This window comes from Octopus bimaculoides, chromosome 7 (assembly GCF_001194135.2).
Source record: "Octopus bimaculoides isolate UCB-OBI-ISO-001 chromosome 7, ASM119413v2, whole genome shotgun sequence".
In the NCBI taxonomy this organism is placed as follows: Eukaryota; Metazoa; Mollusca; class Cephalopoda; order Octopoda; family Octopodidae; genus Octopus; species Octopus bimaculoides.
Genome location: NC_068987.1, coordinates 97319251 through 97320012, shown reverse-complemented (window position 1 = coordinate 97320012; position 762 = coordinate 97319251). Strand labels below are relative to the sequence as shown.

At 40.3% G+C, this 762-nt stretch overlaps 1 non-coding gene across 1 annotated transcript; it reads left to right on the top strand.

The window, feature by feature from the left end:
- Positions 1 to 184: 184 nt before the first annotated feature.
- Trnae-cuc (transfer RNA glutamic acid (anticodon CUC)) lies at positions 185 to 256 on the top strand. The gene has a single exon. It is a non-coding gene; the product is annotated as a tRNA-Glu (tRNA).
- Positions 257 to 762: the final 506 nt, after the last annotated feature.

Genomic DNA, 762 nt, shown 5'->3' with positions numbered 1-762 from the left:
GGTCCACCTCCTTGCAAGCTTTCGGGTCAAAATCTCCCTTTTGAGGTTAATATCCTCCCCAACTCAGCAGTAACTCAACCATTAATCCCAATACAAAACATCATATAGTCATAAGGGTACTATCACGGTGAATCAATGTTACAGTTATTGATGTCTGTCGTGTTTCTGTATATGAACGTCGGCCTCCCAAGTGGTCTAGTGGTTAGGATTCCGCGCTCTCACCGCGGCGGCCGGGGTTCGATTCCCCGCTTGGGAATTAGCTTTATCTTTTAATTTATTTGACATAATACATTTTATCCGTCACCTCCAACGATTTTTCCAGATCACTGCATCAGTAATAATTATAAGGAGAGCACTCAGGGAGCCCAAACCTCCACCAAGGTAACACCAACGTCCTAATCTTTTTTATTACCCACGCAGAGGGGACAATACATTACATGTGGGGACAAAAAACAAGTAAAGACAAAAATAGGACAACGTATGAGAAACATGAAATGACAAATGAAAACGAAAAAGGCAACGAAGCTACTCGGCCCCACCTCCGAGTAGCTTCATTTATGTCTTTCTTCTTTTTTTAAACCTCATTCCTTCCTGTATATCCATCTTGCACTTCTTTATAAGTTCCATATATTCCATACAATCCAGCGACCTATCTTTATCAATTTTTACTCTCCAGCAAGTGAATCCATTTTAAAACCTTTCTATTTTTGCCTTCTGTTCCTCTGAAACCAACAAACATATTAATACCCACTTCACATTATC